Genomic DNA, 6,308 nt, shown 5'->3' with positions numbered 1-6,308 from the left:
TACCCTACGACCCAGCAATAGCACTACTGGATATTTACCCTAAAGATGCAAATGTAGTGATCCAAAGGGGCACATGCACCTGAATGTTTATAGCAGCAATGTCCACAATAGGTAAACTATGGAAAGAACCTAAATGTCAATCAGACGAATGGATAAAGAAGAAGTGGTGCGCGCGCACACACACACACACACACACACACACACACACACACACACACACACACAATGGAATACTACGCAGCCATCAAAAGGAATGAAATCTTACCATTTGCGATGACGTGAATGGAACTAGAGGGTATTATGCTTAGTGTAATAAGTCAATTGGAGAAAGACAACTATCATATGATCTCCCTGATATGAGGAAGTGGAGATGCAATGTGGGGGGTTTGGGGGATAGGAAAAGAATAAATGAAACAAGATGGGATTGGGAAGGAGACAAACCATAAGAGAGTCTTAATCTCACAAAACAAACTGAAGGTTGCCGAGGGCATGGGGGGTAGGGAGAGGGTGGTGGGATTATGGATGGACGTTGGGGAGGGTATGTGCTATGGTGAGTGCTGTGAATTGTGTAAACCTGGCAATTCACAGACCTGTACCCATGGGGCTAATAATACATTATATGTTAATCAAAAAATTAAAAAATTATCTTAAAAAATTACTGTAAACTAATTTTGTCAGATTGCTAAGTTTCCAATCGATCAGTTAAAACCCATTACTTATTAACTGCATCTTGGCTTCTCCACTAAACTCTAATCTCCTTCTGCTCAGATACCAGGCTTTATTTATCTCAGTATTTCTCATAGCATCTGGCAAGTAATTTTTCAAAAATATGTTTTAATGATTCAGGAATGACACATACACATAAAATCTCTTGTGGTAGAATGTACCATGCAGTAGACAATAAATATTTCACTGGAAAAAGAGTACTGTCAGAGTTTTTCAAAGAGTCACTGATTGCTTTGTCTGAAGCCCTGAGTGCTTGTTAGTCATGGCCCAAGAATGTCAAGATTTGTCTTCAAATACATCAACACTCTTGTCCATGTACCTTTCTTGAACTTCGCTTGAAGCGTGTGCTCTTGGAACCCCATGGTTCAGGCTTACTGCCTCCTCCTAACTGCTGTGGGAGCTTTGGCAAGTCACTGAAGCTATCTGACCTAAATATTCCTAGTTATAAAATAATCTTCATAGGATTTTGTGTGAATTAAATGATCAAAAAGGTTAAAGCACGTGATAACAACTCAATTCTTTAAGAAGCTACTATTTTTTAAAGATTTTATTTATTTGGGAGAGAGAGAAAAAGAGTGAGAGTAAGAAAGAGAGACAGAGCACTCTTGCATCAGGGAGGGGCAAAGGAAGAAGCAGACTCTCCATTGAGCAGGGAACCCCATGTGGGGCTCCATCCCAGGACCTTAGGACCATGACCCGAGCTGAAGACAGATGTTTAATGGACTGAGCCACCCAGGTGTTGCAATTAGCAGTGTTTGACTGCAGTGTTTTTTAAGTTAAGTGGATGAAATCAAAACCATATATACTTTCCTTGTGTTTGCTGTTTTCCTCTCTTAATGTATGTCCCTCTCCCAATGTATGTTCCCTGTGGGTTCCATAGCTGGTATCCTCATGTTTATATCTATACAGGCAGTGAAGCTGTGACCCTTGATTTTGGTGGCCATATGACTATCGTAACCAATATTGTACTGTTGAAGTGCTTTGTAATATTTCATCTTAGTAATAAAATCTCACTTTATATAACATCTTTATTAATTTATGGACTATTAGGTTGTTTACAGTTTTATACTTTTTACTAAGAATATTCTAATATAATAACTGTCCCCGGTGCACATATATGAGAGTTTCTCTAGGCCCACAATACACATCTGAGTAGAATCTCTAGGCCATATCATATACCTTTAAACATTTTTTCAAGGTGATGGTCCTATTTCTTATTGGTTTTATCCCTTTTGGTTTAGATTACTTTCCTGCCTTTCCACATGCCTGAAACTGAAATTGGCTCTCAATCATTTTTGTATCCTCTGTGGTACAATGTCTGGCACAGAAAAGTTTCATTTGGTTTTCTTTTTAACTCGTCAGGGTTGGTGAATCGAACTTGGGGCAAATGTGTCGCTGAGAAAAAATGATATCTGTGCTTTTCCTAACTCCTAAATAAAGTTGATCATTTATTTCAATCATAAATATAGGCTAAAAAAAAAAACACCCAAATTGTATTAGCAGGACCTGTGATTTTTTTTCACCAACAGAAGGCAAAGATATTTTCATATCACATTATAGCTATTGCAGATATATCAAAATATCTCTTATATTTACCATTACTCTAAAATTATGGTAGTTATCAGATCCATCCCAATATCTTGTTATTTAATGTCTTACTAAGGAAGCATGCATATTAGAATGTCAACATTTAAAATATTTTTCTATTACTATATTTCAATGTACTTGAAGTCTTTTACAATCCTCTGTGTTTTCAGGCATTATCCTGATAAGGAGATTACAGGATACACAGGAGGTTCACAGCACAATAAAGGTTAAGAACTCCATTAAATGTTAGTTCTTAAACCTTCTCTTTGTTCTTTTCACTCCCTGACAGGCCTTACTGGAACCTCTTAATGTACTGAGAAATGTCAAGTCCCGAGAAAAAGGAAGCAATGCTACTTAGCTGTTAGGCTGATGTTCAACTATCTGTTTTTGGTGAAGCCTGGATCTCCTTGGGGGCCACACTTTCCACAGAACTCAAAGAATCACACTATGGCTTTCACCTAGAAGTAGAAATAAAAGGAAAACTCAGAAGGATTTACAAAGTTCTATTGTTCAGTTTCGTTAGTAACAGCTCACTTCAGAGACTGGGCTTTCATCTTCATCTCCTTTCCACACTTAAGGTCTTCAATTTCTCTCTATTTCTGATTACTTCAGGTGGATACTATGTTCCTGAGTTCTTCTATGGTTTAGGCATTTAAATTAAACTGCATCTGTGCTTTCAATTGCAGTGATTCTTTTTTTTTTTTTTTGCATGCATTTAATTAATTTATTTTTTCAGCGTAACAGTATTCATTGTTTTTGCACAACACCCAGTATTGCAGTGATTCTATTTTCTTTCTTTTTTCTTTTTTTTTAAGATTTTATTTATTTGACACAGAGAGATGGAGAGAGAGAGAGAAACAAGCAGAGGGAGAGGAAGAAGCAGGATCCCCGCTGAGCAGGGAGCCAGATGTGGGCCTCTATCCCAGGACCCGAAGGCAGACACTTAACCAACTGTCACCCAGGTGTCCCTCCATTTTATTTTTTTTAATTTATTTTTTATTGAATAAATTCTTCATGTGACACTGTGTAACTTTAAGGTGTACAGCATGTTACTTTGGTACGTTTATATACTGTTACACATCTGCCATTGTAGTGACATTTCTCACATTACACCTATTTATAGAACAACATTATTGTCTATATTCATTCAGCTGTTCCTTAGATCTCTATGGCTTACTTATATTCATTATAAGTGACAATAACATTTTAAAGAATGTATCTTCAGAGAAAGAATATTTTTTAAATTAAATATTTTTTAAATCTTTAAAGAAAGAATATGGGGTGCCTGGGTGGCTCAGTGGGTTAAAGCCTCTCTCTGCCTTCGGCTCACGTCATGATCCCAGGGTCCTGGGATCGAGCCCCACATCGGGATCTCTGCTCAGCAGGGAGCCTGCTTCCTCCTCTCTCTCTGCCTGCTTCTATGTCTACTTGTGATCTCCATCTGTCAAATAAATAAATAAAATCTTAAAAAATAATAAAGAGAATATCTCCCATTCACCACAGAAGATATTTGGCCTTCTCACCCCAGGCCACAGTGATTTCCACTGTTGATACTTAGGACAACCAAGATTGGGTCAGCTAACTTCGCTATGAAATAGCCTGGAAGAAACTAGCTCATCCTTTCAGCAATTCCTAAGTAGAAGTTTTAGTACTTTCCCATTGAAAGCTCTGGCAAAGACTAAACTTTGATAATTTTGGATATCTTACTCTGCAATGGAAAACTTGTGCTTCATGAGTTTGGAAACTTGCAAAAAGTCAGTCCCATTATGCCCCTTATTTTGGGGTAGTCATTTTCATTACTGTACTGCTTTCTTCAATGTCTATGTCACTGTTCATTCCACTGATAACATCTGTCCATTTGTATTAGGTCCTGGATCACCAGAGAAGCAGAACCAATGGAAAATAAACAAACAAATAAATAATAATAAAAATATATATAAACCTTATGAGCTAATTCCTTATAATTAATCATATTATATAGTCATAATAAATCATATTACATATAATTATAACAAATCCTATTATATATAGTAAATAAATTATATCATCAAAATATCATTTTACATATCATTTATTATAGGTAACTGGCTCAAGTGATTATGGAGGCTGAGAAGTCCCACAATATGTACTTGGCAAACTGAAGATCTAGAACAGCCAATGGTATATAGTTCCAATCCAAGTCTGAATCCAAAGTGAGGAGGAGACTGATGTCCCAGCTGAAAATGGTCAGAAAGAGTGAATTCTCCTTTCCTGAGCCTTTTCTTCTATTTAGGCCTTCAAAAGATTAGATAAGGGCCACCCACATTAGGAAGGGTAATATGCTTTACTCAAATTCAATTCAAATATTAATCTTATTTAAAACCATCCTCATAATAACATGGCGGACATTGGGGGATGGAGAGGATAAGTGAGATGGGGGAAATCGGAGGGGGAGACAAACCATGAGAGACTGTGGACTCTGAAACAAACTGAGGGTTTTAGAGGGGAAGGGAATGGGGGGGGTTGGGTGATCCTGGTGGTGGGTATTATGGAGGGCACTGGGACCCTGGGAGCGCTGCATGGAGCACTGGGTGTGGTGCATAAACAATGAATTTTGGAACACTGAAAAGAAATAAAATAAAACAAACAAACAAACAAAAACCATCCTCATAAACACATCTAGAATGTTTACCCACATATCCAAACACCTTCTCCCTTCTCCCTACGGCCCAGCCAAGTTGACACATAAAATTAACCTTCACACCATCAGTGATTATTATTCTCTTTGTGCTAGGTTCACCATTAGCATACAGTTCTATGACTTCAGTTTCTTCAGAGAATACTCAAGAGTTGCCCCACCCCCCAGTCTACTGTTTTTCTATTTTAAAGCCTAGAGATCATCTGGTTTCCAGAACTTGCCCTTGAAACTCAATCAAATCAAGGGTGTTGAACTTCACAAAATACTGGGAAAATATGGGTATTCTTCCAGGTCTCCACTGAGAATTCTGACAATTATTTTCCCACCTTTCCTTCTTTGAGGTTATTATCACTAGATATTATACATTTAGCCCATCTAGGCTGTCATTTACCAGCTTTACTCTCCCCACTGATTTAGGAATTTGGTTTCTAGCGTATGTTCTTTTCCTTTCTTATATCCATTTTAGTGACTTTAATGTCTTTGTATATGAGTAATCCTACTTCCAAATTTACTGTGCTTCTTGAGTCTAAAATTTTTCTCGTAGTCAGTCTTTACCCACACTTGTAGTAGGTCCTGAAACTTGTTGCTAGTTTCAGTAGGTTGCTGATCAATATATGAAGTTTTCAACTCTAATATATCAGTATTTCACTGTATTCTTCTGTCATTCCAGATCTCCTTCCTGTATTTCTTTGACACCTGTTCTTTGTTTTCTATTTCCCTGAACCTTTCTTTTTCTACACTATCATTAGTAGGCTTCCTTTCAAGACTCTCTGATCCAACTGGTAGTCTAGATCATTGATTCAATCTCTTTATTCCCAACATCTTTCATGCTGTCACCCTCTAGATTTCCAGGATATTTTTTTTTTTTTTCTGAGAACTCCTAAACTCAAATCATTCCAATCACTTGCAATCTTTCCCTCTGTATGTGGGGTGTTGAGTGATGTTTAAGAGAATCATATTTCGAATGCAGACTGGTGTCTTTACAAGCATAGAATCTGCATTGGCTAAAGAATAAAGGTCTACCTCTCAGCAAAGCATAAGAGGAATCTGTGATGTGACCCCTGTCCACCTCATTTTCTAGACATATTTTTCAGTAAATCCATTCACTTTCCTGTCAAGAACTGTGTAAGATCAGAAACTTTGACCTAATTGCAAGCTAACAAGGTAGCCTACCACAATTTCATGGATGTTGGCAGAAAACACAAGACCTCTGGAGTAGAGGGTGTAGTAAAGAATTTAACCTTGCCCCAAAAGAGGTCTTTTTATTTTTTTTAATTTATTTTTATTTCTTTTTTCCCCCCTCATTTCTGGGGGTAAT

This window comes from Meles meles, chromosome 2 (genome assembly GCF_922984935.1).
Source record: "Meles meles chromosome 2, mMelMel3.1 paternal haplotype, whole genome shotgun sequence".
NCBI lineage: Eukaryota > Metazoa > Chordata > Mammalia > Carnivora > Mustelidae > Meles > Meles meles.
Note: the sequence above shows the minus strand (reverse complement) of the source record.